Below are 19,972 nucleotides of genomic sequence, written 5' to 3'. Positions count from 1 at the left end.
AGTAGGAAGCGCGTCAAAAGCAGGAAAAAAATGATCAGGACAAAAATTGATTAGGATATATGAACGATATATTATAGGAACCAAAAAAACCTGAAACCGTATTTCATTCAAATGCAGGAAAATCAATTTTAGGATAAATAATCTTCAAAAACTGTCAAAATCGGGACTTGTGTTTTTAGAAAAAATAATTTCATGAACAATTAAAATCAGGAATGCATCAGTCAGGGAAAAATAATTTGGAATTTTTTTTTTTGTCTTATCTGTTTGGACGAAATTGCATATTAAAACCAATAACAACGATTTTAGATATATTGTTGTCATTTAAAAATATTATTCATGGATATAATATGACATTTTTAGAGTATATTGTTCTATTTTATACACGTATTACAAGTATTAAATTTAAACCATTATTGATACCGTTGATAGATCATAATTTATTATTGAGTAGGCATAATATGTTATTATAAATAATTAAATTTATTTTGGTAACAGTAAAAGATCTAAAGGAGACAAACAATTAATTTCTGATTTGTTCTACACTTGTGCCATTAAAACTCAATATTGTTGCAGTATTAAAAATCTCTCGACATATGATCTGCCCACGAATGTTGTGTACCAGTAGGCAATAATAATCTATGCATAATATTATGAAGTCTAAAAACAAATGTTACAAAATTGATACAATTAGAACTAAAATTAAAAGTGTTAATACAAATAGACATATAAATATAATTATATAAATATCTATATACCCATATATTAATACATATATGGTCTGCACTTTGCAGTTGGGTGTGAATATTTGATCATTTTATTCTTTTTATTATTATTATTAAAAATAATAATTTTTGGTGGCATTATTTAATCAATTTAAGTTTCATAATCTAAAATTAAAATTAAAAGATATTAAGGACATCCATTTGCATAAAAATGTTCAAGCTGTCAAGAAACACTAATTAAATTGCCGTTTCTTACCACATCATTTTTGTTTTAACTTTTCTGAGAAATACTAATTGAAAACAACATATTTCTGCAAAGGTGACTGGTGAGACATAAATACATAATGTTCTAACGGTTGGATACATATCCTTGCCATAGTACATAATATCAGAGGTCAGGGACACAGCGTATTAAGTTTAAATAAATGCAGGCCTACATCTGTTGTCAGCCTCAACTCTTAAGCCTTAAGAGGTGTCTATTTCTAGGTTAGGTTAGGTCTTCGGATGTATACAGCGTGTCCCTTCATTATACAGAACGATTGAAAAATATAAAATTATTTTCATCATTAATTATTGAATTTATTTACCATCAGTATTTATATTTTATTTACTTCTACTCTTTAATTATTTATATAGCAATAAGATTAATTATTATCAATTATATACAGAGTATTTATACAGATTGCAGAGCGCGGGTCACCGGACGTATTTTCGACGCAGTGATACGGGCTACGCATCGATAATAGCCGTGGAGTTCAACATGATAAAGATTATTGATTAATTACATCAATATTTAATAAATACATTTAACCGCTATTTATGTCATGTTGACTTTTAAATGTTTATTCCAAAATGTAAAATTATTCAAAAAAATATTAATAATTGTTAATAAAACATTTTACACTTACCCATTGGTCAAAATATAATATTTAATAAATATGTTAATTATTTTTCAAATGTTTAATACGTTTTCATGTTGTGTGGGTAAGGGATACGTTTTTAATGTTTTTATTTTATTTCGCGAAAATCTGCACTATTCACAGTCTGTAACGAATTCTGACAGCATGGAGACAGCGTGCGTAAATAATGATTATGGTGTGTTAAAACCGAGTCAACGGCAGGTAAATACCCGTGCATGTACGTAAATATTAGTCGTTACTAACCTTGAAGACATGATTGCTTGATGACTTGCGAATGAAACTACCGGAAATAAACGTTCAGCGTCGGGATATTCAAATCAACTGCACGGCTCCCCGGAAAATGAAGTATGTGACTGGAACAACGACGAATATTTCGGTGGTAATGTAATTTGTTTAGGAACTTCGAACTGGAAAAGACCAAACAACTCTGATTAATTGACATACAACTCAAACAACAGACTACGCACAGAAAGGAAACCACTGAACGTTGTAAGCGCTGAAGTATGAAATGAAGTATGTGACAACTGGAACAACGACGAATGCTTCGGTGGTACTGTTATTTGGTTAGGAATTTCCAACTGAAAAGACCAAACAACTCTGGACATACAACTCAAACAACAGACTACGTACAGAAAGGCACTGCACGTTATGATACAACGCCATGGTACAAGCCCTCGTCGCCACCGCCGTAACATTACTCCCCCACCACTACACATCATTCGCCGTCATAACACCGCTATCCCGCCAACTAAGCAGCCACCGCCGCTGTTTTTATTATGGCACTTTAATATGTAGATACAACCTGTATATACAGTACGCGCATATACAGAGTATCCCGTGAAGATATACCTATTAACCGTAGATGGGGGACGAGTTTTTTGTTGTTTTACCTATAAACAAAAAAATTTATTTAAAATCATGAGATAAATGAAAATAAAATGTTGAAAAGTCAAAATTTTCACAAAAAACTAATACTATAAAATCACAAGAAAAACAGCTGATCTATAGGGAATTAATGGAGGATCTCATGATGGAAAAAATTAAACACCGCTCCGTTTCCCCAGTCCGCCGGGCCAATCCCGTCGATTCCCTATAGCGCGACCAATCGCGTACCTTCGCGGCGGCGGCGGTCGGTTTTTAAACATTTTCGAAAAATGTTACGCTTTTTACGCTGTTTTTCGACTTTTAGACATTTTCACATAATATAGTTCGTTTGTTTTAAAGGCCACGTGGTTTGTATATCGAATATATTGGTTTACGTCGCTCCGTAGCTTAATTGTTGAAGTTTTGACCGTGATTTGCATCACAACCGTTATACTTCATAAATAATATAATAATATACATGTTAATTTTACATTATATGACTGTATATTATATATTAGTACCTATATGTTATTTAAATTATTAGGAATTTAACACATATTATTTTCTTTAAATTGTCATTGTTATGCTGAACAGTTGTCGTCAGAAAAAATGAAAAATTTACAAGGTAATATGTAAAAAATTCTTACTAAAATCATTTTTAATTTGTAATTTAAATCCAACATTGAAATCAAAAACTGAAAAAAATAATAACCTTCCCGATAATACAGATAATACTTCCATGAGAATTGAAGATCTTACAAGGGATATACATGGGCTTATTTTTGAAATGTCTAAGGAAGTTGTACTTCCTAGTTTATATTGGAAGAGTGAACATCTTAATGAACAAAACGCAACAGGTTTTAACCAAAGAGACGCTAATGATGTAACTGTGAAGAAAGTTATTTTTTATAATAACCTTGTGCCAATTATACAAATAGATGGCAATAAATATGAATATAAAATGCCTATTACAACAATGAAAGAGTTAGACGATCTTTTAGAAAAAATAGATAGTATTGAAAAATGTAATGGTAGGGGTGGATTTGTCTTTGAACAATGTATAGGGTATTTAAGGTTAAGGGTTTGTAAAAGATGGAGATTTGCAAAGAATGAAAGTAAAAATTGATGCTAAAAACAATACTATGGAAAGTTTTAAAAATAGAGTGAGTTTAATGGAGATCTTAATTCCTAAAATAAGACACTTGTTCTTTTAAAAACTATAAATGTTTTTAAAATATATTTTTCCATAACTATAAGTTGTCAAAAAACAACATATTTTTAAAAATATATATATTATTTACTTTTTTTTCACTATAATTTTTTTAATTGTTTTTTTGGAGTGCTTCTTAGATGTATTAAAATTAAACGTTGTACGAGTAGTTTATGATTTATAATTAGAGCGCGTATTTGTATGCACTTTCATTTTTATTCTGGTTGATCGTATGTGTCGGTATGTCTAGTGAGCACAGAATTTGTTTCGTAAAATAAATAATTGAACTATGGAACTTTTATGATGCATATTTTGCATATTTCAACATTTATATTTTTGATTAATAACAAAATATATTAATTCGCAATTTTACGCTTAGCAGATAACATATACACCTCTATTAGTTATGTGCAAAAGAGAATTAAAAAAGAAAACTAAATGTTACATAACTATGTCTTATGTACCACATTAAGTGACTATGCATACTGGCCTTAATTTTTTTATATCAATTAGCTATTAAAGGTCTAATAACATATTAAGCCTATCAAATCTACCAACTGAAATATAACTATCTACAAAATTATTTTATCAGAAAAGTAACAGAAGTGTTTGAACTATTTTAGTATAATTCTATAAATGTCAAAAACATTTTTTTGGTTGGGTCAAAAAGCTCGACAATTTAATACAAGGTTCCTTATAAGTTATAAGTTGTTATTATTATAACACTTGAGGAATAATAAAGAAATTCATAGGTATGATTTTTTATATAAGTATAGTTAATGACATTTATCAAACTGAAAATTTACAAATTATTTAGTATCGTAAAATAGAGTTACATTGATAATTTTTTTCTGTTTTATGACAAATTTACTTTTTATTCCAGGAAATTAAAGAAACCTAGGTTATGCTCATTCTATGGTAGTTAAAAGTATATATAATTTTCAATTTTTACTACTAGTTATTTTTTACAGACATAATATAAGAAAATTAAGAACAAAATTAGGTATATACCAAAAATAACTACTATAGTAAAGTTATTTTGTTTTCATTGAAAAATATAATTCATGGGTAAATGAAAATTATTTCACAATAACATCATCAAATACGCAATCGTATACAATTTTACATAATTTTATTCAAATTGTACACCATCCATTACAATGACCCAATGTACAGCAGAGTTTCTTCCACTTACTCTTTTTTAAATGATAGGATTTTTTTTATCCATTTTAGTTCAATTTTTCTTTCTATATTAATTTTTTCAATATTTTTTAAAAACTATATTTTTTGGGGTATATGTAGGTTGCATTATAAAGTGAAATTGTTTAGGTTTAAAATAATGCATTTAACAATGTTTTCACTGCATTATATTCACACCCATAATAATAATAATTTAAGAATCAAATTATGTTTTTTTTTAATAGTTATATAATATGTACAGTGAACTTATATCTATGGACTCAAATAAGCAACAAAAAAAAGGTGGGCAAGTGGGTGTCAATCTGCTGCACAATAGGTTACAAGTGGGTCACTCTATTGGATGGTGTTCAATTTGAATAGAATGATATAATATCATTGTATAAGAAAGACAATTCTGAGCGAAGACGGTCGGTCAGCCTATGATATTACTAAATACCTATATTTGATGATATTATTGTGAATAAAGTAATTTATTATAACCAATTTACGTGGAACCTTGTTTTAAATTTTAAATCCTTAGCTCTAAAAATGAACATTTTATACATTTTGAAATACAAAAAATTTTTAAATTTTAAATTAGATAAATGGTATAAAAATTCAAACTTTAAATGCTTGAAAAAAAAATTGTGTCCTGGTTGCCTGTCGCCTGGTGCCGGTTGCCTGTTCGACAGTCATGTGTTCGAAAGTTTATATCATCGACAAATTGTATCTTCGAAAAGCCATGTGTTCAATAAGTCATGTGTTTGAAAGATTATTTGTTGGAATTTAAAAACAAACCTGCTAAAATAATTGGACTTTGAACGTGGTTCGAAATTTTTCTCACACGGAAAACAAGTATTTTATTTTGTGTGAGCAATCGATACGTATAACAATATGCGTTATGCGATTATACTATACATGCTAATATTTTATAACATACTTGACATCCGTAAAAATTTTTTTTTTTGTTGCCGCAGTTGGTTTTGGATGTTTAACTGGTGGTTGGTTTTATGTTGTTTCTGTTGAGGTTTTTGTTCCTGTGAACATTGAAACAAAACCGTTTTAAGGACCATAACAAATAGAAAATGGGTATAATAATTTGTTAACTGAGAACCATTATTACTTATAGTATTTTAAAATATATTAACTAAAGGTTTCTGTATATTTTTAAAATTGTACATTTAAGGTAATAAAGGATAAAAAAAAATTACAATTTCAAGGAATAAACAGTAAATAAACTATTTTAAGAGTATAATTATATTTGAAATAGTATATAACAATTTTATCATTTATCAGACTATTCAATAGTTGAGATTGAAAAATTACTATTGAATTACGTAAAAAGATAACTGATAGTTTGTTTAAAATTTCAAAGCCCCAAAGCATAACAATAACAATTTAATTGTACTAGCCACTATTATATGATAGTCCTTAAAGTTTGTGACATAATAAATACAATTTATATTTAAAATTACATTATAAAAAATTACAAGTTTCAGCAAAATAAAAATTAATTTTTACTCGTGTATTTCTATATTCTGCACAATATATTATTGAACTGCAATTGTCAAAATCTAATAGAAATACAGAATACAATCTGAACATCTTTATAGAGAACAGGTATAATGTTTTTATTACAAATGTTAGTTAATCTAATATTTTTTTATTCACTTAATTCTATCATTTAAATATTTGTATTTTATTACCTGGGTTACAATTATTGTCACAGTTTGTTTTGATTTTTCATTATCTTTCTTTTTTGTATGACAACGCATTATATGGTTACTGAAGTATAAAGACATAAAAATAAATTAAGGGTGTTTATTGGAAAAATATTATTTATAGACATACCTAAAGTGATGTAATTATATTGGAATGAACAAAAACGGCATTTGTATATTTAAATATTTGAAGGGTCTTGTCTTATTTTATTTGAAGCATTACTTCCACCGCCACTAGTGGGACATTCTGGCTGTCCATTAGGTAACATTCCGTATTTATCTTGTAGGTTGGTCAATATTGCATTTTTAACAAGTTTCAGATCATTTTGCAGATAGTCCATAGGAGTGAGAAGGGATGTGCATTTCATGCACATGTGATCCGTACACGTGACAATAATAACACATTCTTCTCCCATAAGTTCTCCAATCTTTTCTGGGTATGATACATAACTGTGTGGTGTAAAGCTTGAACGTATACGAGTTTTTTTCCCCACACAATGTTACATTACAAATAAACACTGTAATACATAATATTTTATAATATTAACTGATATTATATGATATTATACATATATGAGGGTGCCAGTCGAAATTCCCATTTATGATATATCCATCACAATGTAATTACAAAAAATTATTTTCACATTGATTTGACAAACTCCCTGTTACAATTATAATATGATTAGGCTGTTGATTGTTGTATACATTTTAGAACACTATTCTTGGCCCCCATTTATTATTTAGCCATGGTAATGATTTTATAATATTATTAAATCAACTCGTAGAGTGATAAAGGTACTCCATAGGCTATTAACAATAAGTTTTAAAACTACAGTATAATTATAGTATATCCATCTAATTTTAAGCTATACGTAGATTTTTATTATAAAATATAGGTGATAATAACAATTCTAAAATGTGAAAAATACTAAAAACCAATTTAACTCAAGTTAAAATGTTGTAAATGTTAGGTAATAAGTTTTTATTTTGTTTCAATATTATTAAGATATTTATATTATATAATATAGTTTTATTTTTTTGCTTTGCTTATTAAATAATTTATATTAATATAGATTATATGTATATAATATTATATATAAATTATGCTTATTGTTTTGAAAAATATAATTAATTGAACATAAGTCATCTATATTATAAGCTTGTAAGTTGTTTATTTTGTTTTAATTGGAAAGTAACTTATATAGATATATTATGTGTGTACATATTTATATTATATATAACATTAATGTATAGGAGTTATCTAGAAATTTGTTAATATTTTAAAATATATTTTTTGTTTAAATTATTTATATAAACAAATATAACTTTAAAAGACGATTAAATATTGTTAACACTAGTATATTTGATATTAATTTTTTTTAAATATGAAACACATTACTTTTTTTATAAATATATGTTTCTATTAATACACTTAATTAGTGTTGGGTAAATTACTTTTAAAAAGTAATGAAATTACGTTACTCATTACTTCAATTATTTTTATTTAAATTACATTGGGGTAACCTAAATTTTTTTTATCGCTTTACATTACCTTTTCATTAATAATGTAGTGCGTTACAAATAACAATACTTTTTTATCATTAATAACAGTTATTATTTCTTTTGAACCATAACCAATTCATAGAATTCAATTATTATGTATATATTTTATAATCATAGACCTAATAATAATAAACATAGTATGTACAAATGTACAATTATCTCACCTACATGGCTATATAGTCAAAAGTCATAAATCATAATTTATTTTAATTAAATTTTATTTTTAAACCTAACTTTTTCTTTCTATTATTAAAGTCACAAAATGTATTCCTATTTAATAATGTTAAATAATATTGTTAACTATTATCGGAATCGAAAATAATTAAAATTGATTTTAATTTTTCTGGAATATCCTATCGGCTTGTTTTTGTAATACATTCAAAACTTTTATTTCCTAGTCTATTCTCTCTGAGCAGTGGTGAAAAGTTTAAAAACCAAGTAGACTATAAACACGACAATCTTCTGTACGTAAAATCTATACTAAACTAATAATTGACGTATTAGTCATGAACAAATCATAGAATTGCAAAGATCATGACATTCAGTTGCAACAACATTCAACAAGTAAAGGTGTTTGACAACAAATATCTTAACAATCATAGATAAGCAAGTAAGATCTCAAACACTGTTCACCTACCGCGCAAGGGTAAAATACAACAATATTAGGAATGCCACATCATGCGCTGGTGTCTCAAAATTCATTTGAATCCTAGATTAATTGAAAAATTATGAAGTAGACATTCAACAAGTAGGATAAGACAAAAATAAATCGGAATATAAATATGATGATTAAATTGCGATAGATTTCCGTTCTCACCATCTCTCATAACTATAAGATTTCAAGGTTTACCATTGAAGTGAATATAACTATATAGGTAGGTTAGGTACCTGCGTTCAACTTTATAATATGAAACGAATTGTGAGTTTTTGAACTAGTAAACAGTAGATTTCAACTTGTAATAAAACGACGATATATCAATTAATGGTTTTTAATAAACATTTACTGTTACTTACCTCAGCGGTGTTGATCATACGCAAATGGATAAAAAGAAAAATCCCCTGGACAGAGATGCGACCGCAGACAGAGTGAAAACGCCGCCGATCCCTTGGCAAATGACGCCGTACAGCGAGTGGCAATGATAACAATTTGTTTGCCACTTTTTTAGGACAGTGTCCTGAATTAGTGTATTATCGTGTACGGTATTTGCTGGAAGTCTGTTGATGATACTCAGTAACCGGTAGAGACGGTTACAGAGGCCAGGCGCAAGTTGTAAGTAACGGTCAAGTTAATGGAATATTACGAGTGACGCATGACAGACGATCGATACCAAAAAATCTGCCACCATCCGCACTGCAAACTTACAGTTATATTCTTTAATGTATGCTGCAAACCCGGTGTTAAGCACTTGTTAATTAGTAAAATCAAAGAGAAATATGATTAATGTAAAATATTAAATTTATATTTAAAAATGATATTTCTATATAGTATAATCAATAACGTGATATAGAGTGATAGTATAATAGTGATACCACAGAATAATATAATAATATTATTCTGTGGTGATACCATTAACAATTGATAATAGGCGAACATTTGGTGCATATCACAGAGTTGTTGACATATTTACGTCTATCGTCGATTCGTGGCCACTTATAAAATATATATTTTCACATTCTTCAATTTAAATAATTAAAAGTTAATAGTAATCCAAACCAACAATGTGTGATGGTACGAATTTGATTCTGTGCTACAACCACGGGTGCGCTGAGCAATTCGATCAAGCCAATAATACTGAAGGTAGGTTCTACAATTGATTAATCCATTCAAACTAATTAGTTAGTACAATAGTATTCATTGGACAAATATATAAAGCAATTACTATATATTTTACCTACTCAATTATTTCTTGGTTCCTTCAATACTGTTATAAATCATTTTTACTGTAAGTCTATACTTTATAGTGGCAAAGTTGCTACTTATACAATTGATAAAAAGTCGATAGCGTACATCGATAGTAGTACAGAGTACTTATGTGATTCCCCTGTTAATTCAATGTAGATTTTCAACCGTTTGATAAGTACCTAACCTAGCAGTTTTTTTTTTTTTTTGTTGCATGAATAGATTCTTGCGTGTATCATCCAGGTAAACTTTTTTTTCATAAAGCCTACATGGGATGGTCGTGCTGTAAAAATGAATCTACCAATTTTACTGAATTTCTTAATATAAAGGTAATTCATATATTTGACACTATTATTACTATACTTAATTACATTAATATTACAAATGTGTTTAAATGTTTATATATTTAAGAGCTGTACAAAGGGTTACCACAGCAGTAAAAAGCCAAAAGAGCCCGAAAAACTTGATGTCATTGAATATCAAGCCCCAAAACCTGTTTCGTTACCTAGACCATCAGTTAATTTGCCATTGATAAATAATTATCCGGCCATTTCCTCTACTAACTTACAACAAAGGACGGCTACTTCTTTAAACAATTCCAATGGAAATAGTTTAACAGATATTTCAATTGGTTATATGTGTAAAAACAATGGATGCAAACAGGTCTGATCAATTTATGTTTTATTTAAAAAACATTGTCTTTATTTACAATATCAAAATTTTATAGGCCTATGAAGGTGCTGGAAAAGGGATTATTTCTTGTGATCATCATCCCGGTACACCTATATTCCATGACAGTATGAAATATTGGTCCCTTTGTAAAAAGAAGACGTCAGATTTCCATGCATTTTCAGAACAAATAGCATGTTTTCAAGGAAAACATTGTTAGATTAAAGAAACGGTAATTTCCTGTAATTTTTGTTTTTGTTATTCAATGATTTGCGTTTAAGAAAATTTATGGACATATGAACTGCCGTTTAGACTGGCATCAGAGTGGACCTTGGGTCGTAATATCAATCTTTGCCAAGAAATATGACCCAAACAATTCTTTTGTGAAATTGTCTCCAGTAAAACTGTCTGTGGAACTATACTTTCCGTTTGACAATTATGTGTTTTCTAAAAACATGGAACTTTATGGGGTAATTATTTTACATTTTCAGTTAATAAATAAAATATTTAATATACGCTTATTTAATTTTTAGATTGTCGACGTGAATGCAAGTTGTGTGTCCATGTTGTCTATAAAAGTCGAAATAAAACTTAAAAAAGCAGAAGCAGTGCATGGGGTGTATTGGAATATCGAAAGCGTAAACTTTCAAATGTTACAAAACAAACTTTTAATTCAGGAACAAATGATGAACATAAAAAATTCAAATGTCTTTGTTGAAAGTGTTGACTTTGGTGTATTTAAATATATAGTAGTTTAAGTATTGAATATTTCCCAATGTAAAACAAATCATAGGTATACAACATATTCATCAGTAAACTATTTAGCTAAAAATATTTAAACGAGAACAAAAATTCTAGGTACCAAATTTACCATTTCATTATAAATAATAACATAATATATAACTTATCAAAATTCATTGATTTTATATTTTCAATTTAATTTCTTTGAGATGATGAACTAATGACATTTAAAGTTATATGGATAGTAAAAATATACAGATATCACACAAATAAACTATTTAAAAACAATTCACGTATATGTAAATTTAAAACAGGTTATATTATACTAATATAGAAATTTAAGTCTAATAAATCTTTTATATATTCACCTGCTTGCCTTTAGAACGTAGCTAGTAAATAGATACCATTAGTCTATAGTCCATTGTCCAAAAAAAAAACACATATACTAAAATAGTAAATAGAATGAATATAATATACGTAAAATTAAAATTAAAATTATAATATTAAATTCTTATTATTATTTATTAAAAGTAATAACACACACGTGACAGGCACAACCGCACACAACTTTCAACTTAACAGTTTTCAAGACTAAACACTCAAGAGTCAAGACTTTAAACACTGTAATACATAATATTTTATAATATTAACTAATAGTATATGATATTATACATATATGAGGGTGCCAGTCGAAATTCCCATTTATGATATATCCATCACAATGTAATTATTAAATAATCTTGTATATATTCTCCTTATTTTGTTTTAATTGAAAAGTAACTTATATATGTATATTATGTGTGTGTATATTTATATTATATTATATTACATGTAGGTGTTATCTAGAAATTTGTTAATATTTTAATATATATTTTTTGTTTAAATTATTTATATAAACAAATATAACTTTAAAAGACGATTAAATATTGTTAACACTAGTATATTTGATGTTAATTTTTTTTAAATATGAAACACATTACTCTTTTTATAAAAATATGTTTCTATTAATACACTTAATCAGTGTTGGGTAAATTACTTTTAAAAAGTAATGAAATTACGTTACTCATTACTTCAATTATTTTTATTTAAATTACATTTACAATTACATTCAATTATTATGTATATATTTTATAATCATAGACCTAGTGATAATAAACATAGTATATACAAATGTACAATTATCTCACCTACATGGCTATATAGTCAAAAGTCATAAATCATAATTTATTTTAATTACATTTTATTTTTAAACCAAATTTTTTTCTTTCTATTATTAAAGTCATAAAATGTATTCCTATTTAATAATGTTAAATAATATTGTCCCAATTTAAATCGATCAGTACTGTTCATCCTCACACTACAACCTACTGCATTTGTGTGAAACTTAATTTTCTAAATTTTAGTTAAAATAATTGTTTACCAAATAAAATTAGTAATGTTTTTTAATTTTTTGTTTTGTATGTTGTTTCATGTGATGAATGATATTTATTAGTAAACTCTATATGTAGTTAATGCGTCTTAACATAATTATTATTGTATATGATGTAATTTTGCATAATAATAAATGAATATTAATGTCCGTAGTGAAATCTTACATAAATTCTCTGGTATGAGCTACTAACTATTTATACAACAAGTATTTCCATCACATGATGTAATTGGCCAACTAGGAATATTTTGCAACTCTGAAATGGTTTTTTTTTGTACAATTATAAACAGGTATTAACACATTGAGTTCCTCACTGTAAGGAAAATGTATCGTTTTAACTTGATTTGACCAAAATTGATAAAATTATATTATATTTTACCTAGTATATTAACAATGTAGCTATTATCACCCTTGTATTACTTAACAGCTTACTTTGCATTATATACTTGGAATAAATGTATTTTTCTTACTCAAATTAAAGTCCTGGTGCAGAAGTTATATTTATAATTAGAAATTTTTTTTTTTTTCAGATATGTTGCCAGTTCTTTGTTTTTATTTGTAATGTAACATTGTGTGGGGAAAAAACTCGTATATGTTCAAGCTTTACACCACACAGTTATGTATCATACCCAGAAAAGATTGGAGAACTGATGGGAGATGAATTTTTTATTATTGTCATACCTGCGGATTACATGTGCATGAAATGCTCATCCCTTTTGATTCATATGGACAAGCTGGAAAATGATCTGAAACTTGTTAAAAATGCAATATTAACCAACGTACAAAAGAAATACAGAATGTTGCCTGCTGATCAGCCTGAACATTCCTCTAGTGCTAGTGGAAGTAATGCTGCAACTAAAATAAGACAAGACCCTTCAAATATATAACCAGTAACCATTTAAAGTGTTGTTGTACAAAAAAGAAAGATAGTGAAAAATCAAAACAAACTGTGACAAAAACAGTAACCCAGGTAATAAAATACAATATAATTAACAGGTCGCGATCACAAATGAGGACAAAAGTAATTTAATCAACAAATAATGTACTATGGAAATGGACATTCATATGCTGTTAAATGATAGCATTAATAGACACATATTTTTATAAAATGAGTAATGTGTTTCATATTTAAAAAAAATGATCATCAAATATACTAAATTACTTTAGAATTAGAATAAAACAAAAAAACACAGCTTAAAATCTATAGCTGATTGAAATTCAAACACAATAAATATGTTTAAAACAATAAGCATAATTTATATATAATAATTATGTATAATATATATAGTATTATTATGGACACACATATAACATATATAAATTTAAATTCTTAATAAACAAAGCCAAAAAATATATTTTTAAAGAATAAAATATGTATTATAATATAATAAAATTATTTTAATAATATTGAAACAAAATAAAAACTTATTACCTAACTTTTATACCATTTTAACTTGAGTTTAAGAAATAAATTAATAAAATAATGGAATGAATTAAAAAAAATAAAAGTGGGTCGGGGCTTTCTGTATATTTCTTTTATTAAACAATTGCTTGCATGTGTGGTGGGACAACTGGGGGGTAAGTTAGCAAAAAGAAATTTTAGTCCCCTGATTTATATTTAAAGATTTTTTGGGGCTCCCCATAGTAATAATTGGTATTTAGAATTTTTTCACATTTTATAATTATTATTATCTGGTATGGGTCAACTGTCCGAAAATTATATGTTCAAAAGTCAGGAGTTCGAAAGTTTATGTCATCGAAAAATTGTATCTTAGAAAAGCCATGTGTTTGTTAAGTCATGTGTTTGAAAGGTATTTTGTTTGAATTGTTGTTTCAATCATCAGACTCTTATAAATAAATGTACCTACCTAACCTAAAATTACATTAATATGTATTTTATAAAATATAATAATATATTTCTAAGCTATAAACTTTTTCAACATACCTGAATTAGGAGTAACTAGTCTATTTTTTTTCCTGTTCCATGATTATGCAACGTTTGTGGTTTTTGGCAAACCAAGATTTAGGCGGTCAGCTCTGTGATAGTGGTGATTTTCAGAAAAAAAATAAAATTTTTGTCAAAATAATGTACATTGTTTTCACAAAAAGTCCGGATTTTTGCACATCATTGGTTTACATATTATAATTTTAAAATAGTCTTAATATCTTAAGGCAAGTAATGTAATAATTTTAAATGCATGCCCTAATAGCGTATATCATATAAAATAAAAATTCAATTATCTTAAGTCACTTGTATATATATACTTTAAACGTTTCAAGTACTCAAGAAAGACATGTTTAAATTACAAGAAATTAACTATCTTTGTTATTCTTTGTTTCCACATCTAATTTCGTCTAAATTGATAGTTAAAATATTAACTTGTTATGAGAATTCTTGTTTTAAATTTTCGATTCATTGCTATAAAATTTGAACATATCATAATTTTTTAACTACCTATATGATAATATGAAAATGTTTGTAGTTTCGATGAATTTTGTCAAAAATTTAACTTTACCTACATAATATGCTTATAAAAAACACATACCTATGTATCTTTAATATATCGGTGGTAGATTTAAATGCATAGGTACTTCAAATGCACAATTAATTATTTTACCTTTGACAAAAAAAAAAAAAATAAAATTTATTCTTTTGTTTGTGCCGACGCTGAAATAAGTTTAAGAAAAATATGTGTCAGGTTAGACTACCATTAGGTATAAATTAACATTTAAGGCCAATCATTATTTATTCCAAAGAATCTCCCACGATATTACTTTGATCCAGTTTGGACGCCGAGGATTTCACTGACGGACGTCTACTCACGACAGGCCGTACCGATGACAAGTACCAAATAAATAACAATTGATCTTCCCCGATATAAATTTCACAATCGGTTGGTATATTTTAATAATAATATTCACACGTAAATTATACACTACAGCCGTGTAGTTGTAATTAAATTTCTTTACGGCGTGGAACAAGAATAGGCATAACAATTTATTATTTTATTGCCATGATAGATTTTTTGGGTCCCTCAATCAGCTATTTAATCAATAATAATTTTCGTTTATAATATTACCCACACAATTATTCAGGTCCAATATATTCCCTATAATTTTTATAAACGCTTGACAATACATATTTTTTTAACATAAAATTAAATTGTGAATAGATCATTTTTAAAAATCTGTGTTATAAGTTATAATATTTAAGTGATTTTTATAACCTGTTAAAGTGCTATACTAATTTATTGTTTTAATTCATGTTTGTGGTTTTGTAAAATCCCTGTTACAACTACTAGTAACATACTTTTAATTGCATCCATTTTTTTTCATCAATATGTATACTATTCAATAGTGATGGTCGTAACTTGCTAAAAATGTACCAACCAAATTGTTTAAATTATTGATAACTATCAAATGGCTTAGCCGGCTACCACTATTGAATACTTTAGTAAAACCCTATTTTTGTATTATTGATATATACATTTTAATAACTCAGAAACTGCTAGTCTGAGTTTTAATTAGGAGACATTTTAGCTTATGAAAATAAAATAAAATTTAATATTTTTTTTTTAGTGCGACGAGGGACATTGCAACAAATCTGCAATAATAACGTGTAAATGTAGTAAGGCGAACTACTGTTCTGATAGCTGCAGAGTAAGAATATTTTAATATATTTGTTAATTATCTAATGATTTTATATATTGTTATTTATAACTATTGTCTTTTTTTTCGTTTAGACACGCCACTGGTATGTGAAGAAAGACAGACTCGATCCTAAACTTTCCATTACATAAATAAATAATTTTAATGTGATATATTTTATATAAGGTTTTTCATGAAAATATTTTTATTTTTATGTTTAAAATATAACGGATCATGTTTTAATAATTTAATATTTCTTAAATTTGTATAATTAATATTATGATTGATTACTAATATGCATAATCTAATATTACTACATAGTTTTTAGGATTCTATGTATTTTTTATATGTACCTACTACAGTCATTTTTTGTATTTTTTATGTTATATATCAACATTTTTACTAATTGTATTGCTATCTTACCTAGTATGTTTATATACCTAATTATACAAAGAGCTCAGTCGCTTATTTTATAATAATCAATGATATTGATTCTATTGAAGCTAGATTGTTTTAGATATAGAATGTGAGGTAATGAGGTATCAAAGAACATTTAAAATAAAATTTTTACTTCCATGACTTGATTTGATTCTTGATGTACTTTATATTAATTGTAAACAAAAAAAAAGAATCTCATTCTAGGGTGCAGTAGAATGTGCCTTTGGTACTTATCCTATTATAGTAGGTTCAGAACAGGTGCGTCGTCCTGGCACCCGTAAATCGTCAAAACCCTCCCTAACATATCTCATTTTTTTGTACCCATTTGAACCCTCCATAAAAAAATTTGTACCCCTCTCCCTTTTACGCAAAATCAAATATCCCGTCCGGGTGCTGTAACGACGTCGTCCTGGCACCCGGAACCACCAGAAGTCAACCGATCGATTTCGGACCTGTCTCATTTTTTTGTACCCGATTTGTACCCATTTGAACCCTCCATAAAAAAATTTATACCCCTCTCCCTTTTACGCAAAATCAAATCTCCCGTCCGGGTGCTGTAACGACGTCGTCCTGGCACCCGGTACCACCAGAAGTCAACCGATCGATTTCGGACCTATCTCATTTTTTTGTACCCATTTGAACCCTCCATGAAAAAATTTGTACCCTACTCCCTTTTACGCAAAATCAAATCTCCCGTCCGGGTGCTTTAACGACGTCGTCCTGGCACCCGAAACCACCAGAAAAGTCAACCGATCGATTTCGGCCCTATCTCATTTATTTGTACCCATTTGAACCCTCCATAAAAAAATTTGTACCCTACTCCCTTTTACGCAAAATCAAATCTCCCGTCCGGGTGCTTTAACGACGTCGTCCTGGCACCCGGAACCACCAGAAAAGTCAACCGATCGATTTCGGCCCTATCTCATTTTTTTGTACCCGATTTGTACCCATTTGAACTCTCCATAAAATAATTTGTACCCCTCTCCCTTTTACGAAAAACCAAATCCCCTGTCAGTGTGCTGTAAAACGGTCATACTGGCACAATAAAGACTATTGGATGCGCAATGCTTGGTGTTTTTAAAAATCTTTGTTTTTCGGTTTACCTAAATGTTCCTCCTTACACATGGATGATAGTAGCTAGGTAATTACATTATATTACCATTGTATACGAGTATATAAGTATGTATATTGTTATTTGACAAAATCACTTTGTTGTATTTTACTGAATGAAATGTTTAATTCTTAAGTTTAAAACAATATCACGTTTTGCTACATAAAGTTGCGTTTTTCATCATGGCAAAACGAGTGAATAACATAGTGTATTTTTAAATCGCTGTAAAAACATAACTGATGGAAAGACTTAGTTCATAATTTTTTTTCAGTGTATATAACCTATAATATAGACTATGATTTATCAATGGACTCACATTCAAAAGATCTGGTACTTAGTACCTACTATACACGAATACAGCAGATAATTCCTCGGTTTTGTACTTTTGTATAATTGTATGTTACTTTTACTCACCTTAGAGCTTTTTGAATTCTGAACTTATTTGCTCACTTACCCATTTTTGTATCAACAGGTCACTAACCCGCTTTAAAACAGTTTAATACTAGTCCATTATTATTTTATTTTAGATTCTGAGCGGATTTTAGACTCTATTGGTTTTACAATGATGTGTTTTTTATTATTTTTTTTTTTATTTTTTCTATGTAAACGATTAGTAGTCAAAATGCTTTTTATTTTCATCTTCAGTGTCTTGTTCGATGGGGATGTGAATCTAGTTGGTACTTTTGGGAGGTCAAAATTTAAAAATCACAATAGTTTTCTAAAGCGCCCGGAAAAACATAATAAAATTTAAGGGAAAACGGGAATTTTACGCATAACGGTTTTTGACAAAATCGATTTTGGCTTTTGGTGTTATTCTAAAACAAATTATAGTAAATACATGAAATTTTCACTGAATATTTAAATTAGCCTTTTCTATTCATGAAAAAATTCTCAAAATATTTTGACTGGTTTTGAGCTGTTTACGGATATACTCAGTTTCTAACTTTTTTAGGTTTTTGTTATATGAATGTCAATAAAACATTATTTGTTTGGTAAATAAGCGTGAAAATTTAATGCTAGGCTCCTGATATATTGTTACAATAACACTTGAAAAATATTAAAAATAAATAGTCAAAATTTTTTTTATAAGCATTAGAGTTTTGACAAAATTTATCACATTTAAAATTTAATAATTATTTTGTAGTTAAAAATGTATAAAATGTTCTACTTTTATAGCTAAGGATTGTGACTTTAACAGTCTCTCCAACAGTTAGCTCTTTGTCCAACAAAACCTTGTCACTCGTTAAAAACTTCTAACATTTTTTTAAGCAATCTCCTCCATACCATCCTTTAATCATTCCATGTTTAGTCCCTAGCTTATACAGTTTATTTTTTTTTTCAACAACTAAACATAAAATATTTGGTGGATCTGTAGGCCCTCTATCGAGTTTTGGAACAGCCATTACCACGCAATCATTAATTTCGACAGCTGCATGATTAGCCTAAAAAGTGTATTATAATAATATTTGTTCAGTTACAAAATGGTAGAAGAGATTCTGACTCTTAAGGAAGTAAAGAAAAGGCTCGCCAGGCGGCATAGGTTGAGGATGACTGATTCACAGAACGAGATTCGAGAGCGGCGGGCCTAGGCCGGCTCAAGAAAAGGAACGGGGACGAGAAGTCTTGGATGGTTGGCTTGGCTTGGCTGGTCCGAGAAGACACCGAATGAAACACCAATCAAACAATTATGTAAAGAGACGGTCCGAGGCATGTCTCGCCCGTCCTGTGTCTCGTGGCCAGGGTTCTAAATTTAAAATATTTCACTTGAAATTTTTCAATTGAAATATTTCAAAATCGAAAATTTCACTGTTCTTGGAATATTTTAATGAAATTATGAAAAACATTTTTTCTTCTTTC

At 28.1% G+C, this 19,972-nt stretch overlaps 2 long non-coding RNA genes and 1 pseudogene across 5 annotated transcripts; 2 read left to right on the top strand and 1 right to left on the bottom strand.

The window, feature by feature from the left end:
- Positions 1 to 1,891: 1,891 nt before the first annotated feature.
- Positions 1,892 to 9,603, bottom strand: LOC132947138 (uncharacterized). Of its 4 annotated transcripts, XR_009664841.1 has the most exons (7): positions 9,194 to 9,603; positions 6,747 to 7,134; positions 6,602 to 6,680; positions 5,836 to 5,932; positions 5,520 to 5,696; positions 2,110 to 2,532; positions 1,892 to 2,049 (listed from the first exon to the last, which is right to left on the bottom strand). It is a non-coding gene; the product is annotated as an uncharacterized LOC132947138 (long non-coding RNA). The 4 variants fall into 4 exon arrangements; XR_009664840.1 differs by having other exon boundaries at positions 2,110 to 5,696; XR_009664842.1 differs by having other exon boundaries at positions 2,110 to 5,693.
- Positions 9,604 to 9,839: 236 nt separating this feature from the next.
- On the top strand, positions 9,840 to 12,319 carry LOC132947383 (cysteine and histidine-rich domain-containing protein morgana-like; annotated as a pseudogene).
- Positions 12,320 to 13,407: 1,088 nt separating this feature from the next.
- On the top strand, positions 13,408 to 17,021 carry LOC132947495 (uncharacterized). Its single transcript, XR_009664933.1, has 3 exons — positions 13,408 to 13,888; positions 16,498 to 16,578; positions 16,662 to 17,021. It is a non-coding gene; the product is annotated as an uncharacterized LOC132947495 (long non-coding RNA).
- The last annotated feature ends 2,951 nt before the right edge of the window (positions 17,022 to 19,972 follow it).

The sequence above is a fragment of the Metopolophium dirhodum genome, chromosome 6 (assembly GCF_019925205.1).
Source record: "Metopolophium dirhodum isolate CAU chromosome 6, ASM1992520v1, whole genome shotgun sequence".
NCBI lineage: Eukaryota > Metazoa > Arthropoda > Insecta > Hemiptera > Aphididae > Metopolophium > Metopolophium dirhodum.
This window is presented reverse-complemented; position numbering and strand designations above follow the sequence as displayed.